The sequence below is a fragment of the Lutjanus erythropterus genome, chromosome 6, assembly GCF_056507025.1.
Source record: "Lutjanus erythropterus isolate fLutEry1 chromosome 6, fLutEry1.hap2, whole genome shotgun sequence".
Lineage (NCBI taxonomy): Eukaryota > Metazoa > Chordata > Actinopteri > Lutjaniformes > Lutjanidae > Lutjanus > Lutjanus erythropterus.
This window is the reverse complement of record NC_139322.1, coordinates 36140442-36162799: the sequence shown is the minus strand read 5'-3', so window position 1 is coordinate 36162799 and position 22358 is coordinate 36140442.

Sequence of the window (22358 nt, the reverse complement as noted above, 5' to 3'; positions counted from 1 at the left end):
ATGAACCTCAAGAGAATTCTATAAATAAATAAAAGGTTGTTATGTTACCTGACTGTTACTGAGGGGTATTAGAACACATCTCTTAAATGTTCAAAAAAAAATTTTTTTTAATTTTAATATTTTTCATTATAATATACATTCATGTCTATGGGCAATTTAGAGTCACCAATTAACCTAGCATGCATGTCTTTGGACTGCGGGAGGAAGCCGGAGAACCCGGAGAGAACCCACGCAGACATGGGGAGAACATGCAAACTCCACACAGAAAGGCCCTGGCCCAGCCACTCATTCGAACTCAGGACCTTCTTCCTGTGAGGTGGCAGTGCTAACCACTGCACCACCATGCTGCCCCGCAGAACTAGTAATAATACAAAATGTAGATTTGCAAGGTCAAACAAACAACAACCAATCAACTAAATCAAACCAACAGCCTGTGACTGCATGCCAGTATCATCCCCATGTAGCAAAAATGGCTAAAAAACAACCAATCAACTAAATCAAACCAACAGAAATCAAGTACTAGTTCCATAAAAACTCTGTGCAAGAACATGCATGTGTACTTGTGTATTTTTAGATGCATGTGTGGCAAAAAGTGACACTAATGTGTTCTTTGCAGAGCTATTTTTTGCAGAAGAGGCACAATACGTTTGTACTAGGTCCATAAAACGTCTCTCTGTGCAAGATCATGCATGTGTATGCGTGTGTGTTTAGATGCATGTGTGGCAAAAAGTGACACTTTTAGTGTGTCCTTTGAAGAGATATTTTTTTGCAGGTGAAGCACAATGTGTTTGTTTTCTGTCCTTACAGTAAATCTTCTTCTCATTGTTGCATGCTGTAAACTGGAGATGTGTACTCTGCAAGTCACCAACTCTAAACTGAACTGGCCTTACGTACCTGGACATGTCCATCTTTGTTTGGTCAAACAGGCAAAGAGAGAAGCCCCTAACTGAAGCTCAAGTGGTTGGAGGAACAGCTGGCTGTGGGCTGTTGGCTGATAGTGTGTTTATGATTTCAGTTTTGGCACTTATTATTGTTTTATAATCTTATATTTTAACTGGGTCAAAACTGATCATAACAACACAAAGGTCATACTTTTAACCAGAGCATTTTATAATTTAGTAAAATTGTTTTTTTTAATTTTATTTTGTTTAAACAGAAGTTCCTGACAAAGTCAAGAAGTCTTGATGCAATAAACACATTTTTGTAGTACTTTTATGCATTTAAAAACTAAAAACGGGTCGGTGCCGACCCTAACACTAGAGGGAGGAACTACTGGCAGCTACTGGCATGTTCAAAGACAAGAGCGGAGACTCCAAAAGAGATTAGCTTAGATGCTGCAGTTATATTATATACATTGCTTTGGACGCAATTGTTGAATTCTTGTCCTGGAAGTCATTCCCTAGCACCTCCTTCCCAATGACATCACAAGGGCAGGCTATGATAGATCGGGCACAGATATGTAGTCTGTCATGTTTCTCGATCAAATCACGGCAAGAATTTATGTCTATAATATAATTTATAATCTCACCATCTGACCATCTAACAATCTTAACAGACAAAAATATTGTGAAATCTGAATCTGATTTTAGTGCTCCAGCCATCAGCTCTGCCTGCCAGTACTTGCCTGCATGAACCACCTGCCTACTTTTTGGTCTTCTGGCCTTTTGTCTGATTTTGTTGCTGAGTATAAGTAAAATGGAGCTTTTAACTTTACCCACCTGGTCTCTGAGTCATGCTTCTGGGTCCAAAACTGGTAATACTCGGTCAATACAACCATGACCATTCCATAACCTTAAGCAAACGTTTATTTTTGTAGAAGTAGTCATTTTAGCCCAAACCATGATGTTTTTTGAAACCAAATAGCTTTTGTGGCTAAACCTAACCAAACCTTACCGAGTCATAGGTGACGAGACCTTTTCCAACAGGGAAATGAAGCTGTTATACAGTATTTCTCTCTCCAAAGCCTCCAGACTCCTTTGATAAAAACAATAATTTTACGTTGCAGTAAATGGGAGTTGCTGGTCTTACTCTCGAACAAAAGAAAAGTTTGTCCCTGTAGGAATTCCTTCCGTAATTTCATCAGTCACTTAGAATGACAATCAAAGCCTGTAAATGGCAAAAACAAGGGCTTTTAGAGGACGCTCTTAGACAGGTGCATTTGCCCCAAAGGTTTATGTTGCAGCTTGGCTTGCGGCTGCTAGCTGAGGCAATCTACTGGATCAATTCTGAAACTTTGTGAACTTTGACTGTGAAATCTGTAAAAAATGGGGCCTGGGTTTACCCGTTAAAGTTGGAGTTAAGATAGAAATGTAGAAACAAAATGGTATTCTCTCCTGTATTGTTTCAGCTCATGAACTACAGTCCCAAATACTCACATTATAATGAAACAGTGACTGGAACTTTAAAAATGTTCTGCCATCCTCCTTTTGCAAGAGGTGGTTCCTCCTCTGATACGTAAGGTCACACCAGTATCTACTTTAACTTTACAGACATTTCACCAACAAAGTGTAACGTGTGCTGAGGTTCGCCTCATCGCTGCCCACAGCACAGGCTGCTGAGAGTCAAGGTCAGGGAACTGCAGAGCATTATGTGTCACTATAATTAGCATAATTAGATTTTTAGGTTAGGGCCCCTGAAAAGATCCAACATCATCAAGACTACTTTAACTGTTCTTCTTTATTACTAAGAAGGAGTCTGTAGGACATTTTCATAGGAAAATACAGTTTTAGAAGCCATATGGAGCTGAGGGCAGCAGACGGCTGGTGAGAGCAACTTTTTTTTTGCATATAGAGCTGATTTAGTTGCCTCAGATAAGGTCAAACCACTCAGACAGTTTATCAGCTTGATTACAAACACTTCAACGCTCGTCTAACCAGACTCATCAGATTCAGACAGGCTAGAGGTCGACTAAATATTGGAAATATTTTGACATTTAAAAAGTTTGCTCTTTTACTTGAATTTTTAAAATTAATTTAATTAAATGCTAGTTTATGGTTTATATTTTTATTTAACAGGCTTTTATAGCAGTGACTAAATTATTTGTACATTATACATGTTTTTTAACATTGATTTTTTTCTTCTCAGGACGCCTTTATTCTGTCCAAATCCACTGACAGGATTCGCATTTTATATTTTGTGAAGTTCCAACAATAAAGATTGGTTACAACACACAGCACAACATACCTCCTGCAGCTTATATCCAACACACCTTTTCCAGAAGGGTGGTGAGTTTAAGCTATCATGCTCTCCTCATGCTTTTGCTCTGCCATACCCACCGCTGCAGCTGCTTACTGCTGTTTTTCATATTGCATTTCATAAGCCCCACCTCCAGTCCATCCCAGGATGCATAGGCAATGAGTCAAAGTCCTTGTTGTTGCTCCACAATCCTTCCTGTGCTGAACTTGGTTCATCACTGTAGGGCATGATGAGATCAGATCCAAGATGACAAATAATTAACCCTTCATATATGTTTAATTTATATAATAATCTTTTCATAAGTGAGTTGAATGACTGGATTGGTGTTAAGTGGCAGATATGAACAGCCTGCGCCAAGTGTTGGCTTTCTGTACTGTAGCTATGACAAAACTTCCATCCATCCTTATTATAAGTGGCACTGACTAGAGTATGACTGCTAAAGGACTGAAGCCAATTGAATGGCAATACTTAACAGATAAAAATAGAGTACTGGAAGATAACAAAATAAAGATCAATGTATCAATTCTCCACTTTAGAGGTGTATTTCACCCACGTCTTGTTTATTAATGAAACAGATAACAGGATCAGATTGTAGGATTTAGTGGCATCTAGTGGTAAAGTTGTACATTTCAACCAACTGAATACCCCCTTGCCTCACTCTCCTCTTTCAAGAGTGAAGGAGAAACTACGGTGGGCATAAAACTCATGAAAAATACAAAAGGCCCTTTCTAGAGCTAGTGTTCAGTTTGTCGTTCCAGGCTACTGTAGAAACATGGCGGTGAAACATGGCAGCACCCGATAATGACGAACTGGTCCCTAACGAAAACAGAACAGTTCTTTTTTCAGGTGATTATATGCCATCCCCCTAAATATTACACACTGGTCCTTTAATACAGTGTTCAAGATAGATGATCACCAGAAAGTCATTCGCTGTTTCTAATCTGCTTATCTTAGTTCACATGAAATATTTTTGGTATTTGTAGGTTGGACAAGAAAGGCATTTTTAAAGAAGTCACATGAGGCTCTTGGATTTTTTTTCTTCCATTTTTCAAGTTATAGAATACATTTTTAAAAAATGAAAGGAGCATAATGAAACAGTATGGTAAACACAGGTGTTACCAATGATGCTTATTAAGGGTCTGTTTGCTTCAGACTGGACAAACAGAGCCAGGATGTTGTTATTGTGCATATTGTCTCACTGAAAAGGCTCTGCTACACTAAATGGAACGGGACCTTGATTAGTATCATTGGCAGCATCTGTGTTGGCTTCGTGAATTATCGGGTTTATATCTTCATGCTGTTCCTCTCGGTGCCACGGGTGTCGCTGGTGCGCACACTGGAAGTAACGTTTGTGGAAGCAGGTGACAGATTTTGCGCATTTTTACTCTAAAGAAGAAGGAGCAGACTACTACCATGACGCACGGGAGACCTGTGAGGACACAAACTCTGAGGACACGTCGTGGGATGAAAACAGCGAGGCAGAGGGAGTAAAAGTTACACAGTGACTGCAGCTCTGATACTGATGCTAGCAACCAGGAGTTCACTAAACTGCGGACCAGACATGTGGCAGCTAGCTTAAATGCTGCGTGACTGTGCCTGCTCGTGTTCCACAGGTTTAAACTACAGAATGAACAAACTTAATGTGAGGAGGAGACACGTTTTTATCGTGTGACAGACAGACAGACAGACCAGAGCTGCAAGATCTTGTGATGATGGATGATTCAACACAGAGAGGAAACAACACCTGGTTTAAGGTAAGACAGCTGGCTGTGTTATACCGTGTTCGTGTTTATTTCAGGTTGACCAGTGCTACAGGTTGTCAGACTTTGCTAATGATTTTCTAATTGGTAAACTAATGGTTATAGTTTGTGTACATCAGGGGTGTCAAACTCATTTTGGTTCAGGGGCCACATACAGCCCAATTTGATCTCAAGTGGGCAGGACCAGTAAAATTAAAGTATAATCTATCGATTATTCTGCCGATGAATCGAGTAATCAGATAAGAAATATTGTGTGTTCTGCATTTTTTTTCTATTACATTACTTAACACAAATACTTTATTTGTGTGGACACCCAGGTTTGGTTTGTCACCAACATTGTCATTTTTATTTTTAATCAGTCCGAGAGGACGATGGTATCAGTGATTGATTAGTGATCAGTCTGCCCTCCTCTCCTCCCTCACCTGTTCACTCTGCTGTGAGAAGGTCTGAAAGTTTCTCACAGAGAAACACAGACTCTCCTGTTGTTTAATTTTATAAGTGCATGTGGTTGGTGTCGATGTCATAGTTTCTGTTGTAATAAACTGTCATTAACAACAGTCTCCTCCACACGCAGCTTCTCTGCTGCTGTGAAAACTGGATCGCAGGTGGATTAATATGTGGGAAAAAACCCAGAATATGAGTTAGGTTTTGTCTTTTTGTCTTTATAAAACATCCTGCTGATGAAGAAAGTCAACAGATCAGATACAGACAGGGTCAGAGAATCACACTGACCTCCTCTGTGTGTGTCTGTACTGTACATGTGTGTCTGTACTGTACGTGTGTCTGTACTGTACGTGTGTGTCTGTACTGTACGTGTGTCTGTACTGTACGTGTGTGTCTGTACTGTACGTGTGTCTGTACTGTACGTGTGTGTCTGTACTGTACCTGTGTGTCTGTACTGTATGTGTGTGTCTGTACTGTACGTGTGTGTCTGTACTGTACGTGTGTCTGTACTGTACGTGTGTGTCTGTACTGTACGTGTGTCTGTACTGTACGTGTGTCTGTACTGTACGTGTGTGTCTGTACTGTACGTGTGTCTGTACTGTACGTGTGTGTCTGTACTGTACGTGTGTCTGTACTGTACGTGTGTGTCTGTACTGTACCTGTGTGTCTGTACTGTATGTGTGTGTCTGTACTGTACGTGTGTGTCTGTACTGTACGTGTGTCTGTACTGTACGTGTGTGTCTGTACTGTACGTGTGTCTGTACTGTACGTGTGTGTCTGTACTGTACGTGTGTGTCTGTACTGTACGTGTGTCTGTACTGTACGTGTGTGTCTGTACTGTACGTGTGTGTCTGTACTGTATGTGTGTGTCTGTACTGTATGTGTGTGTATGGAGGAGCTGCACTGATGCAGAGAGAAGAGATGCTGCAGCTGTGTGATAATAAATTATATCAATTTAAATGTTGGCACTCATCAGTACTCTGGTCTTTAATAACCCCCACATGTGAAACATGAAAGTGTGCTGTACAGTTGTTCGGATTTAAAAGTTATTTCTAGTAATCAAATTACCCGAATTACTCTAGGAATGGTTTCAACCCTAAAATTAATGTCTTCTCTGTAATTTTCACACTTTGCAAAGTCATCCCGCAGGCTGGACTGGACCCTCAGGCGGGCCGGTTTTGGCCTGTGGGCCGTACGTTTGACACCCCAGTTGTACAGTCTCGGTGTGTGACTTACAGATGACTACTAGTGTAGAGGGTCCTTCAAATGATAAGGTATTTGTACCAGACTCTGTGAGGCAGGTCGCAGAGAGGCAAAGCATGGCGCCACACCCACTAGGTCCTGTCTGCCTGGTATACAACGATTGAGCTACCTTTCACTTTTCGCCATGCATGCCGTTTACTGGCGAGATCGTGGTCTGCGTTTATTGTTGCGTTATAGAGTTTGGGGAATCCTGAAACACTTTTCTTCAGTTATGTCTGGAAGAGAACCTTTGATTTACGAAACTTTCGCGAGATGTATGTATGTTGTATGGTCACTCTCGGGAGATTTTCCGTTCGTTTGGGGTCCCCTTCAAGACTCGACCATCAGCCTCTCCCTCCTCTGCTTGTCTCACTTACACACATCTGTGGTTTCTTCATACAGCTGTTATGTCATTGGTTGTGCTTTGAAAGGTCAGTGGCAAACAAGGTTAAAGGTCTAATAATTTGAACTTTGTTAATGTTAATGGAGTCTGGCAGGCACTGAGACAGGCAGCCACTTAACTCAGTCTCCTGAGTGTGTATTTTCAGAGCAGTGGGTGTTTGTTTTCAGGACACTGACAGACATTTGACAGATAAAAACAACTGGTATTGCTGGCTGTTGTGCACACTGGCTCACTGTAACACCTCTCGCTCATGAAGAAACCTAAATTGAGGGGAGCCCTCATTAATGTTATCAGTAACACGTGCTTTTCCAACCTATGACAACAAGTCTGTTGTGAAAAAGGCCTGTGTATTATACACTGTGCACTCAGTTTTTGTTTCACTGGACTATATGTTACTCAAAGTGAAAGGCCACTCAGATATTCTCAAGTTACTTGTTTGGCAAAATACGCCAAAAACATTTCAGGGGATAGTTCACCCAAAGATGAAAATTCAGTCATTACCTACTCACCCTCATGCAAATTGAGGGTGGGGTTTATTTTGTTAGTCTGCTAAACACTGCTGGAGTTTTTCAGGAAAAGAGTGCTGCAGAATCTCCTGAACAATATCGGTGAATGTTTTCAAACATACAACACACATGTCCAGTTCAGACAGTGTGCATGTGCACGTGAACATGATCTACAGCGAAGATTCAGGCTTAAAAAAACGAATAAAACTAAACCTGGTCTTCAAGCCGCATGAGAGTGAGTAGATAATGAGTGAATTTTCATTTTTGGCTTAGCTATTCTTTTAAAAAAAACGTCACAATTTTACAATTCTTAAAATGCCATTTTGTTCTTGTCTGACAGTTTGAAACCCAGTGATGCAGATTACATAAATGTTAAAAAAAAAAAAAAGAAAAGAAAAGCATTTTAGGAGTAGTAGCCACAGAATTTTCACATTTTTGCTTGAAAAGTACCTTTAACAATTCAATTATGAAAATTATCCACTATGAAAGTAGTTGGCAATTAAATTACTGCTGATAGTCTCTACCCCAGAAAGCTTTGTGAAGTAGCCCTACATCTGATCAAGAGATGTAGTCTAGTATTTAGTATTATATAAGTGTATGATAATATATTGGTATTTCATTTTAAATCCAGATGGCTTATTCAAACCAGACTGATTATCAAACAATAGGCTATTTGATAATTTATAAAAAATGTGCTGAGAACAGCTCTCTGAAACATTGTGGGTTTGATTATCATTTTAATCATTTGTGATTTTTAGCACTGAGTGTAGGCAAGTCATCTAGTGTGCCAAATTTTAGTTGTATTTACTCAGATCACTCAGTGACATGATAGATATTGTGGGTGTTATTTCTGCTGTTCTCTTAAGTTAAATTGTGCTGTTGATCTTGTACAAGCTTCTTTCTGTTTTGCTACAATTCTGAAGTGCGTCACAGTCAAAGCAGGCAAAAAATCCTGGCGCTGTCACTGTAGTCATGTGTAGAGTTACAAGTATTTCATCTTGTCCTTTTCTTCCTACATTGTGGAAGTATCGGCCAGTTTTTATGAATAATAACAGCATCTTGAGGGAATTTCTCTTATTGCAATGAGAACATAGATTGAACCTTTCTTTTAAAGGAGCAGTTCACTCAGAATCAAAAATGCATATTTTTCCCCTGGCTGGTAGTGCTATTTTATCCATCTGCGTTAGGGCTGCACAATTAATTGAAAGTTTATCAAAATCGCAATATGGCTCTCTGCAATTTTCAAATCTCAGGAGGTGTGTAAACAAATGAGATTCTACAGACTTTTTTCAGGGGTTTGAGCACCACAAGCGAAGTGCCATTTAGTCCCATCATACTGGAGAGAAGGCAGACATCTCCATAGCTGTCATCTCCAAAACTCTGCAACTTAAACTTAAAAAAATCTAGATGGATAAATGGCACTACCTGCCAAGGGAAAAATATGTATTTTTTGATTTTGGGGTGAACTATTCCTTTTAAGTAACTTTTGATATACTCTTATGTAATAGCTGTTCTTTAGTAGTAACATCAAATCTGTATTCATATTTACAGTGTTTTTCATCTGGTGTCCGTCGAGGCTTGACTCTTGGTTCCCTACTCATATCTGTCTCTATACGTAAGCTTTAGAAAGATTTTTATTCTTGGGTCACTATAGGCTATCATATGAAGGAAACTCAGTGCTGGGCTATATGTCCCAGGTAAGATAGGTAATTCACTCGAGTAAAATGTCTGTGGGGCTTAAATTAACAGACAGTAAATCTAAATCTAAATAGAAGTGAGAAGCTAAACAATCACTGAACCTCATGTTTGTACTGAAAGTGTTAAGCCTGCCTCTGTAAATCTGGGTGATTTAAGATCACGTCTGATTGTGAACTAATTCTAGGAACCGTGTCCTTGTTTGCTCTATTTTAGCCTGTCTGCACAGGATGATTTTAGAAATAATTTTGGAGATTAGTTTTGAGGTTTGTGATAGACTAGCACCAAATTACATCTGTGAGCTCTTCGTTCCCCATGAGCCCTGTGGCAGACAGGAATCCTTGGGGAGCGTCCTTTTTAGTATTTTAAAAATCTTGGCTGAAAGTGAGGGTGATGAAACTTCCACAGTACAGGCATCAGCCCTGTTGAAAAGGCTGCCTCAAGAGTGCCACACTAGCTGTCACAGCCTTTTCTTTCTCAAAGCTGGTAGGGCAGAAATGAATCGTGTTGTCTTTTCTACAACTTGCTTCCATTGCCTTGCTGCATTACTTACAGCTCCTGACATGTGAAAAGATAAGTGAATACACATTTCCACAGAAATCCACTCAGTGCTGGAGTAAAAAGAATGTATTATTTGTGGGAGCTACTTTTCCCCTCTCACTCTCATGCACAAAATGGCAGTTTAAGAGTGAAACTTCTCAAGAAAAGGATATTTTGTCTTTAAGGAAAGGTTTGACATTTTGAGAAATATGCTCCTTTGTTTTTTTGCTGAGAGTTGGAGGAGAAGATTGATGCCATATTCATCACTTCCTAGGGATGACTTCATGTCACTTTTTAATGTCCAATACCAGTTCTGAAATTCAGACCAATCAGATACCACCTTTTCCCCTCTCATAAACAACTAAGATGTTAACAGTACATTTCTGTGAATACGCTTTGTTTAACCTATCCATCTAAATGACATCATGCTCAAACTATGAGCACAACATGACAGCAGTTACTGTTAACAATACTGCTGCTAGGGATGTCCCGATGCAACTTTTTCACTTCCGATACGATACCGATATTGCAGCCTTGAGTATTGGCCGATACCGATCACCTAGCGACTGGCTAGGTGTAATGGGAGGTTATGTGCCGCACTGTTTTGTCTCTGGCAGCAGCAATTTCCTGAAGTCCCCACTGGTTGCCTGTCAACCTCAATAACCACAGGATTTTGGTAGTTGAACAGATTTAACAAAACATAATGTTTTTATTAGTGAGCTTTAGAGGTGCAGTCTGACAGATCAAGGCTAGCTGTTTTCCCCTGCTTCCAGTTTATATGCTAAGCTGGCTGTAACTTAATATTGAGCTGACAGATATGACAGAGGTATTGAACTTCTCCTCTAACTCTTGCCAAAAAAGCTAATAAGCATATTTCTGAAAATGGGAAGCTACTTCAAACTATGACAATACTAAACTACAGAGGTATGTTTGAGCACATTTAAAAGAGTTTTTGGTTCAAGGCATTGTAGGGTAAAATACAACATTGTCTTATTTAGAGGTGGAAAGTTTAGGCCTACTGGTTTTACAATAAACCATGGTCAAATTCCCAGTGGTTAGTATTACGTTTTAGATTATAGTTACGATTGAAACCCTGTTTGATTACCACACTTTGGTTGATGCTGGACAATATTTGAGTTTTTCAAAGTTAGCAGATGCAGGCAGGTACAGCATGCAAAGTGGATTTGTCTTGTGTCAAATTAAACGTGGCAGAAGGCGGTGGAGATTTTTCAGCCTTCTTATAGGACTAAGTCTGTGCGTGGTTGTATTTTGAGTTTTAGGGTAACTTGACTGAGGATGGTCATCCTATCTGTACTGTAAGTTAATTTTTATCTCAATGCATGATGTGGGGGACTGGGAATTCATGCTTTGTCTGTCTCAACTTACTAGTAGCTTATTTTCCACTCTTGTGAAAACAATACTTTGTTCTGCTGCTGTGTGCGTCCAGTGTCTGTGGACTTTATTTGCCCACTGTGCAAGATAATGCATTTTATTGTTTAGTTACCCAGAAATGTTATTTTATTCATTCAGAGTCCTGCTGCTATGCAAATTGTGCATAGGCTCATTTCATGTACTCAAATAATTTTCACATTTACAGTATTGGCTGTGCTATTATTTCAATGTAGAACTGCAAGATTGAATTGATTTATCATTTTTTTTATGTTAATCACCATTTTTTAGTTAACTGGTTTTTAGTATTTTAGTAGGAGTATTTTTTGTTTTTTTTTTGTTTTTTAGAAAAAAAGTACAAAAATTCTCTTGATTCCAGCCTCTTAAATCTAAATATCTTCTTATTTCTTTACTCTTTTATGACGGTAAACTGAATATCTTTGGGTTGTGAGCAAAACAAGACATTTGAAGACATCATGTCGGGCACTGGGAAACACATTATGGACCAAACAACTAATCAATTAATTGAGAAAATAATCAACAGATTAATTGTCAATGAAAATGATTGTTAGTTGTAGCCATTTCAATGTTCATGCAACCAAAAAATCCATAGTGCTGTTGATTTTTCCTTTTTTTTTCTTTTGTGTTTATCAGTACATTTTGAACATTTTCAGTTTCATCTCCAGTCATATTTTTGTATTTTTCACAGACAGACGCAGTATTTAATTTAATCATTTTCAAACTTAACAAGTAGCTGATGTTTTGGATAGAGTTTGGTCATCTGTCATAGCCAGGGATGATTTTGGCAGCACGTAGAGGTGAAAACAAATTATTTCCGTCTACTGGGGTTCAATTCTCATCTTGTTCTCTCTGAAGAGGATTGAATTCTGCATTTTGAGGCGTCACATTTGAAATATGTACTTTGGAAACCTTGAATCGCAGTCTTAGCTCTCTGGTCCATGGAGACTGTGCATTCACAAATACACCCAGCAGAGCAGCCCAGCACAGGCCGGGCCAGGCCAGGCCGGGCCAGGCCAGGGCAGAGGAGACTGTTGCTGGAGATGACTTCACTGCACCAGACAAGGTCAAGGCACTGAGGGTCTGTATATGTCGCATTGATTATCAGATACGCCGTGCAATAGCACAGTCGACCAGCCTAACAGACTTGTAAACTGCAAACCATACAAATATAGACAGACAGGAGAAACGCTGCTTGGTACTTAGCAGACAGGTGTGGCTGTCAAACACTGTGGGTAAAGACAGTGAGTCTGACAGACACAATGCAAGCCAGGCAAAGTACACATAGGACAAGTAGACAATTCTTCCTCACAATGAGGAAAGTGCAGACAGACAGAGAGAGGGATTAAAAAACTACTGACAGTCAGGCTGACAGGTAGGTAGATGGCAGGCTGCAGTATAGAGACATACAGAAAAGGAATAAACGAGACATTGTTTGGAAATTGCCTTGGAGGGTTGGATATAATAAGATGAGTTATCCAGGCATAAAGAGGGAACGTTTAGATGGTGGTGTATGAAAAAAGAGGAAAGTGTTGGGAGAGTCTGTAGGGGAGAAGACAAGTGGTACCTGTGCAGAAATACAGTTTTTAACTAACTGGACTGAATAAACCTGCTATTTCTGTGTATTTATGGACAATTTTTGCACACAAGCTATCATCATCCTTGCAAATTAAATAAATTTAGCACAATTTTTGCTTTAACCCAAAAATATTGAGCCAAAAGGCTCTGTGTTATTACATTCTAGTCTCCTTTCCACTGCCCTCCTCAGCAGGGAGGTCATAGGTGAAACACAAAGAGCTGCACCCCTGCATCTGATAGTGATTCAGCTTGTTTACTCATTCCTCTGCCTTCAGATTAAGAGTCTCACTGATGACCTGCAGGCTGACCATTATGTTTCATTAAGTGAGATGCAGGCTGCAGCAAGTGCTGCGTTTGCAGTCTTTGTTAAGTTTGTCACAAGGGTGTTTCACTCAAATGGCGTGATACACTTATCTCAAAACTTTCATGCTGAATATGCATTGTGATCCCCAAGTATTGGATTCTCCAAGTATTGTGATTAATGATTCACGATAAAGACTTTTTTCATCTGATATGATAACTGATAACCTGTATCAGATTGCAGATAACAATGACATAATTCACATTTTTATATTTTAAAAAGAAGTTCATATAACCTGTAGTTTATGCACACCTGATGATCAGAAAGTCTAAGATGCAGTTAGTTGGATTATTTAATATTTCACATCTCTGACTGAACCAAATCTTCACATCATCATTTATTTTTTCTAAATGAAATAAGATCTTAGGTCAGAATGAATCGGCCCCTGAAAACTACACACAGCATAATTGTGAGCCTTTAATTTAACATACTGCACATATGAAATTGAATTTAAAAATGGTCCTCCCTAAACCTGGATTTGACTACATATAAACATTTTAAATGTACAGTAGAATAAATAAAACAATAAATAAGTCAGCAGCTATTAGTTTGTTTCCACAGATCAGAGGAAACATGTGCCTCTAAGTCTGAGCATGTGTGTTGTAGTATGTTAAGCATCTGAAGTAAAATGAATGCATTTGTTAAGACAGTATTCCAGCAATCAATGCTAATTTCCATTAACACATTAATGGGAATATGCGTTAGCATAACTACAACTCAAAATAGCAATTTTAAATCTGTAGGTTGAGAAGACAGAAACATCTTAATTGATCCCAACAACCTGTGGTTATCAGCTGAAAATCAGATAATACAGAATTTAGGCTAATTCATCCTGAAAGATGCTCACTATACATAGTGATGTTGATTAAAAATGGAATCACTGATTTAATTAAAAGTAGCAAAATTCTGAAGGTCAGTCAGAGCTAAAAGTTGATCTGCTTAATTTATTGATATGTTATGAATAGAATTTTAAATGGGAGACTCTGACACCCAAAATTGACGTTTTTTGAAAAGTAACTCCCATTGGCTTTTTACTCGTAAAGGTTTCATTGCACGTGCATTGCACTCAGTGTCTCTGCTGTGGTGTGTGTGTGTGTGTGTGTGTGTGTGTGTGTGTGAGTGTGTGTGAGTGTGTGTGAGTGTGTGTGAGTGTGTGTGAGTGTGTGTGAGTGTGTGTGAGTGTGTGCGAGCTCAACCCCACTAGTGACATATGAATTGCAAATGCTCACACCGTAGAGCCCCACAGTGGCTTCACCTTTGGTCTGGTATATCAGGTAAAAACAATCTACAACAGCAGTATATATATATATATATATCTATAATGTGTATGTATATAAACATATCGATATCGGTTATCGGCTATAACAGCAATATTAATAGCGGTATCGTCAGAATTTTCAAATCGGTGCATCCCTAGAAAAAATAGATAAAGTAAAGTTGTTTTTTTGCGGGCGTGTTTCTCTGAGTGCCTCTCTGCGTATTCCAGGTGTTTGACAACGTCAGTTCTTGAACCATGTTTGCTTTATAATATCTCGATGCTTTAGATCATAAACTATCTCCCATTTACTTTGAGTAGCCCAACACCATTTGGGACTGTCTGATCCACCTTTTCTCTAGCCCAGACTGGCTTAAAAGCAGCCTATTTAGGTACCACCACACCACGCTCTTAAGGTTGTTGTGACCATTGAGTTTTTGGTCTTGTCACGGTGGGGAAGGTGTTGTTATTGTCCGACATTACCATCATCACCAGGAGCTAAAGAGCCCTCAAAAATAAGGCAAAATTTTGGTGAGGTAAAAACTGGCATGGCTCTCACATCAGGATAGTCAAGTGAAAAGGGTTCAATGGGTACCACGGAGTCTCCCCTTTATAGACACACCCACTTAATGGTAATCCCGTGCAGCTTTTTTGCCTATTCTAAAAATGGTATTTGAATATTTCTGCACACTGGAGTCCCTGGACATTATTGGAATAAATTAAACTGGGTACGTTAGAAAAGCTGAGACTTGTGAATTGAATGAGCCCAATTGACTTGATGAGTGACAGTGTTAGTAACCTTTGTAATCATTTCATTCTAGTGAGGTCATTTTTGAAATTTGGCCTCACTACATTAAATGACCTTGGATGCATGGATTTCCTTTGACAGTAAGAGGATCTCTGAGCAATTCCCAAAACAATTGCCACAAAATGCAGATCTTACAGAAATCTCCAAATGTCAAAAGGTTTTGAAACCAAATCACTACACAATTTTTTCTATGGTGTTGCTCAATGTTATTGTGTCTTAATGCAGTATTATGGAGTGATTTTTGACCATTTTTGTCAATTCTCAAGTGGTCAAAAATTGTTAAATTGTGCACTACAACACTATAATGTTATCAACCAAGAGACATGATAAAGCATGGGAGGCCATAAACACAAGATGTTTTCTGAGTGCTAGAGAATGATGTGTTGACCAGGACACCTCTGCAGCACCACAATATTTAATGTAAAATGTTATTTTGACACACATTGTGCCTCAGTTAATTGTTAAGCCCTAATGCTTGGGGCACCCAAATAGCCAGCAGCGGCCTTTGAAACAGTTGCGGAAGTTTAACATGAGAAAATATTTCTACCACGATTCCTGTTGGTATTGTTACAATAACCCACTATGTTTAAGGTGCGCAGAACTGACACACCTAACCAACCTAATGTCACTGATTTTATTTCAATGTGTAGATACGACAGCCTGATTCACATGACAGACTGTATACTGTAAACAGTGTAATAAAGTTTAAACAACAGAGTTAAGTTATAACAACATGCATAAAAAGAGTTTGAATCTTAAATAAAATCTCTTTGACCTTGCATTCACCATAAACCAGAGTTCATGACAGACATTACAGTGACAGAATAAGTAAAACAGTTTATTAAAGTAGGGCAGGAACTATATGGCCGACTCAAGTCTCTTATGCATTCATTAGTCCTCTGCGCGTATAGATGGGAAAAGCAAAACCCACGCTGCAGTTTGAAGTAATATCTAAAAATAAAGCTGTTTGAGCAGCAAACACACACGATATGCATATGTATAAAGCACAAAGCTTTCCCTGTGACATATGCAGTGCATTGAGTCATTGCTGGGCTCCTCTCTTGCCTGAAGCCAAATATTGTATGCTGGCAGCATACATTATACAAACAGAGCAGTGTGGGAATCAAACATATCTAGCACTGCTTTATGTCATGATATGTTGCTTCTCTGCCATACATGTCTGCTGCCAGAGGTCAGACAGACGAGGGCGGCAGCCAGCAAATATGCAACCACAGGTGGGATACTAAGACCAGCTTTTACGGTTAATGGTTTTCTGTTGATGCAACATATACTTGCAGTAAGTCCTCTTAGCAGATCTCCATGGAGAGACTGTGATTTTAGCTTTGGCTTTCAGGATGCACGGACTTCTTGTGTGTGAAAATGGCTGAATGAATGAAGGCATACAGTGCATTCAACAGCAGTGCAGTTAATTATTCATTGTGCAGCACCATTCATTGATGATGTTTTACACGCAAAGTCCATTAAGCTAGGCTGTTTCAACAAGTGTGTAAAAGCCATCTTAATGTATACTGAGCTGACAAATACAGAAACAGCTTGTTGTTTTTCTTTCTCTTCTCTTTCTTTAAGGTCGACAGCAGGTTGCAGCCTTGGCTGACTGTATGTGCATGTGTGTTTTGAAATTTGAAAATGAATAATCTAATCATTCTAGCAAAAAGGAAAACTTGTGAAGAGACAACTTTCAGCAAAACAAGGTTAGACGTCTAATAGAAAAGAGTGACATGGTAAATAAGGAGAAAGAATTTCATTTCATTTCTTTTCTTATTGTTGTCAGCAAGAAATCCAGTCTCCACTTACTACAAGTCTAAAAATATCTAAAAGACCCAAGCATTTGTTAATGATCAATCAATATTTTTCTATTAACTGTAGAGCTGCAATATTTAATCAATTAGTTGTCAACTATTAAATTAATCGTCATCTATTTTGATTAGCAATTATTTATTCATTTTATTTTTTGGGGAAAAAAGTAAATTATTGATCCTGCTTCTTAAATGTGAATATTTTCTGGTGTCTTTATAACAGCAAGCTAAATGTTTTTGGGTTGTGGACAAAACAAGACCTTTGAGGATGTCATCTTGGGATTTGGGAAACACAAAATATGAAATCTCTTTGAATTAGTTTAGAATAATGTTATAATGTTTCCCCAGAATTAGTCAAATTGATATGTATTTGCTTTAAAAATGCCAGAATCTGCCCTCAAAATAGGGCTGGGCAACATATCTTCTATTTTAATGTTAACACAACAAGGAAAAAAAAACATGCATATGAGTACATTTTCATAAATAAATAAAAATAAAAAACTTGATACACGTGAAATACTGGCAAGCTGACTTGTAGTTTTTATTAGCATAATTTCCTCACCATTTGCACTCATTTTTGTAATCAATGCTTTTTCTGTTGTCACATACCGATGGTGCAGCTGAACAACTGTCTGTATACATATCACTTATAACAAGTTCCACTATCAAGGGTATGATTTTCATTTTGTCATGTGTTTTCATGGTAGTGTGCTTTAATACATTTAAAGTGCTATTCAAGATGTTATTGTCATTTTCTTTGGCTGTTGATGAAGTGTAATGGATTGCTCTTATTTTTTTACCCAGGCCTTTTTCAAAATCTTCAAAATATAGAAAGAAATCTCCTCCCATTAGACACACTTAATTTCAGGGACACTGGAGAAGACGCAACCTGAGTATCTTCTGTGGCGGCTGTGGCCCTGATTTAGTTTCATCAGACTCATTTCCACCCACAGCTGGCAACTATTTTGAGTTAAAAAGCTCAGATAGAGCCACCGTACCTGCCAAGCACATGAGCAGCAGCTGAGAGTCACATATTCTCCCCAGAAATAGATGGAGACCAAAACAGAGCTTAAAAAATTGAATAAGATTGAAAGGTTCAAAGATTGAATAATGTTGCTCTGTGTCTGCAGGGTATGTGGACAGTAAAATAGTGTTTAAGAGTGAGCTTTTTAGATTAGCAACTTTCATTTTCTATTATGATATATGGATATCATGCTGTTATGATTTGGTTGCACTGTTACTCTTCTTTCCACAGACCTTTCTGTTCTCAGCTCTGGAGCAGCTCTACTGCTGTACAGTCCTATGACTTAATCTGTATTACATCACCACTCACATCTATAACTGTGGAAAAAAAGCAGTATATAGGATGTATAAGGAACTGAATAGGAAAAAAAAAAAGCTTTTTATCAAGCATGACTTAGATGAAAATGTGACTAAACCTTGCAGTGTGCATCATTATCATCAGAAGGACCATTGTTCTTGTGGCTGTTCTCCAAAGTCAATGCGATCATTATGGAGTGTGGCATTTCCAGACTGATTTCCTAAGCACAGTAACTGTAGCCCTAGGAGAGAAAACAAAACTGTAAAGTGTGTTCACACTCAAGGTTAAAACCTTTCCTTGTGTACTGTCTCAGGGTACAGTCACCCTGGATACATAAATGCAGGAACACAACTGCTGACTTTAAAATCAATGTGACATAGTCAGGTTTTCTCACTTCTGTTAAAGTCAATATCAGTTACATAAGTTGATTGTTTTATTAACATGTATGTTAAATCCCTTTTAGAACTAAAAATGTTATTCCTAAAAGTAACAGATCCAACCTCACAGTAAAACATCTACTTCAAAAAGATAATTTCTTAGAGTTCATGAACACACACCAATTGATTTGGCAAACATTTAACATATTTCAGTGTTCAGCTCCATGTAGAGTGAATAAACCTGATGTTTCCTAGATAATGCTCATCTGCCTTTATAGTGCAGTTTAGACATTTTTACTGCTGATTTAGTAAATCAATTCAACTGAGTGAAACATGATGCCGTATTTAGCAGAAGACCTCAGTTATATATCAAAAAAGTCTGTTCTATCAGGTAATAAACTTGATCGGCGTCTGATAACCAATAATGATGCATCAGTAATGACTTATGACCGGGGATGGTCATAACACTTTTTGTTTCGAGCATCAGTAACTCACCAGCTGTTGGTGTTAGATCTCTCAAACTTTGATACACTCTACCCATATTTGTCTACTACAAATAAAACTATATTGGACGTCTACAGTACAATACCAGATTATCTGAGTTAATGTCACATACAGAGAGATTAATTGTTACAACCTACCCCAATACTGGAGTGTGTTGTAACACTACCTCGGGATAGATGTAACAATGAGAGCTAATTTGCTGATTTAAGATCCACACTATCCAATTTATGAAGGACCTTATTAACAATTTAAAGTGACCAAAAGAAAAAAATATGACTAAAACGACTAAAAAAAAGTTCCACTGACTAAATCTTGACTAAAACAAAAGTAAAACTAAAGATTAAAATGTGACTTAAACTCTGATGGACATTGTCATTCTCTATTATTCAGTTAGTTGTTTGGTCTATTAAATGCCACAGCCTAAATATATTCAGTTTAATGTCATAAAGGATCAAAGAAGCCAGAAAATAATACATTTAAGAAGTTGAAATCAGCGAATTTCCTTTTTTTTTCACCAACAAAATTAACCAGCCCAATCAACCCATTATCTAAATAGTTGGCAATTATTTAATAACCAATTAATGGTGTTAATCGCAGCTCTACATTGGATAGTTGCGTCTCTGCACTGAGCAAATAATCATGTTTTATCTCGGTGCTACAGAGTCGGTATGTCGGCGGACGGCACCATGAAGTTCTACTGCTGGGAGAGAACTGTGTATATTTGCTATCAGTGCCAACAGCATGGTGAAACCTGAAGAAAGCACATGTTGAATAGGGCTGGCTGTGGGGCGAGCAGGACTAATGAAGTGAGCTGTAGCGTATGAAAGGCACAGGCTGGCCGGGTGAGTGAGAGTACAGACAGTGAGAGTTGCAGAGTTCAGAAAACCCTGTCTGTGCTCTTTCTGTGCAGCTTTCGCTTCAGCAAACTGACACCACAACCTCCATGCATTTTTCATGACCTGTGTTGGCTGACAAGCTCTCTCTCTCTCTCACTTTCTCCCCTCCTCGCCTCTCACCTTTGCAGTAACACACACACACACACACATGCAGACACACAAACAGAATCGAGCACGCACCATCACACATTCTTTCACTCTCAACTAAGCTATCTCCCGAAACCCTCAAAAACCATCAGTCTCACCAATTCACTCCCTAATTCAGAATGGCATTTCATTCTGAGAAGACGGCGAGGGCAGAAAGACACTGAGGTGGATAAAAGAAAGTAGAAAATGAGGCTGAATGAATCGAGAAAGAAGCTCCTCAAAGCATGTCATTCTGCCTTTAGCTTATCAATAATAGCTGCTACGCTGCCGTTTTGGCAAAGACAGTAACACAGTAGATGTAACGGGATTACATTCATCTGAATCCAAAAAAATCTGATTAGAGTTACTGCTTTAATAATAACCTTAAAGTCTCTGTGAAGGGAATTCAGTTTTTCTTCTAAACACATTTTACATTTTAGAAAATAGTTCTCAGTCTTCTCTAGTTTTCAGCAACTGGGTAGTTGTGACTTGTGGAGTTAGACCATCAAATTGTCGTTCACGAGATGTGTGTTTAGGACTTTTAATGTGAGTCTGTGACGTGCTAGAGCCATGGTCCCCCACACTATGTAAGCCCCATAAATCAACACACAAATACCTAATTTTATGTCATTTTTTAATCATTCAAATTTGTCTGGGTGGTAAATATCACATTTCTATGGTGTGACAAACTCAAAACACATCTTTATGTTTGCTTACATAAACTTTAAAGTATCTGTAATCTGATTTGTCTGTGTGATTGGGTATTGTCTTGAAAGAAACTACTGGAAGGGGAAAGAGTTCATAATGGTTTATTGATGAACTATTATAATTACAGACATAACACTGACCACCTTTCTCCACCTTTGCATTCTGTAGTTTTCTGCGGCTAAGTAATGGTGAAACAAGTAAAGAAAACAGACTCCATTACTGAGGGACTGCAGCTGTTTACAGGTCATCAGTCATATCAAATGAATTGATCTGTTAGCCTGATGGGTTCTCACTCTCTCCTCTCACTGTCTATGGAAAAATCAGATCCTGTAAGTCAATATGACGAGATGATATTTTGATGTAATGAGTAACTGTCCCAAAATAATTAGTTACTATCATAAAAATAAGGAGATAGTATCTCAGAAAATGAGTTTGCATGGTTTTATCTTTTTTTTATCTCCAGTTTTTTTGTCTGGTCTCAAGTTTGTAAGCAAAATTTTTTTTCCACTTAAATGCAGGGCACTCTAAAAGTCCACACCTAAACTGTGTACAACATGTACATGCCATACTGTCCAGCCTTTATCTCAAAAACATCCAGGGAAAACCCTGGTTAGTACCTCAAAATAATGACTTAGTATCTCAAAATAAAATAATGACTTAGTATCTCAAAATAAGGAGGTAATATCTCAATATAATGATAAACTTCACAAATATTATTTAATGACTATTTTGAAAGTTTCTTATTATTTTAAAATGCTAACTGGCACTACACAAACAATTTAGTATATCATTATATAGGCTGACCTCTGATTAAATTGTGGAAATAATGGGGAAAAAAACTATCTATTTATATGTACACACATCCTTAACCTGCAAGTTAAATTAATTATTTTCAAGGACTTATCATGTTTTATTTGATAGCCTTTCTGCCCTCAAAAAAGTGACACCAGATGCCAAGTGGCCTTGGCCATAAAAAGATGAAATTGCAGGTCTGGCTGCTTTGCTACCGTTTCTTTATTCATTTAGACATAACATGGTAGATATAATGGAATTGCAGTCATCTGAACACAAAAGATCACATTACAGAAACATTTGCAAAACACCTTATAGAAAGGTATCTGTAATGTGATTTGTCTTTGTGATTGGGTCTTGAATTAAACAAGCTGTTGGAAGGGGGAAGAGTTCATAATGGTGTATTGAGGGACTATTAAAATTACAGCTCTTAAATTGAAATAAATTATCTCTCCACCTTTGCACTCCATAGATTTCTGTAGTGCAGTAATTGTAAAACAAAAAAAGAAATCAGACTCCATTACTGTGTAGTGATACACTGCTTTGCTGATTTGAGCTGTATGCAGGTAATCAGTCATATAAAATGGATTAGCTTACATCTAAAAACCCGTCCCAAAACCCTG